The 204-nt window shown below is 34.8% G+C and overlaps 1 protein-coding gene across 1 annotated transcript in view; it reads right to left on the bottom strand.

The window, feature by feature from the left end:
* The window catches only part of LOC119587669 (uncharacterized protein DDB_G0271670-like), a 15,507-nt gene that overhangs the window by 1,065 nt on the left and 14,238 nt on the right, over positions 1 to 204 (bottom strand). The window lies entirely within an intron of this gene.

Raw genomic sequence — 204 nt, forward strand, 5'->3', positions numbered from 1 at the left:
CTAGAAATAAACAATTCAGTCACGGGACATAACACTGGATATATCCTTTACAAAACCCTACAGAAAGAAAGGAACAGGTGTAAACATGGAAACATTGGAATAAGAAATATATTTTCCATGTACTGTCAGCATGGCTTCGAACCGCTGGAATCTTAACCATTAGAAACAATATATTATCACAAATAATGAGTTCCTTGAATCTGC

Source organism: Penaeus monodon, chromosome 23, assembly GCF_015228065.2.
Source record: "Penaeus monodon isolate SGIC_2016 chromosome 23, NSTDA_Pmon_1, whole genome shotgun sequence".
NCBI classification, from domain to species: domain Eukaryota; kingdom Metazoa; phylum Arthropoda; class Malacostraca; order Decapoda; family Penaeidae; genus Penaeus; species Penaeus monodon.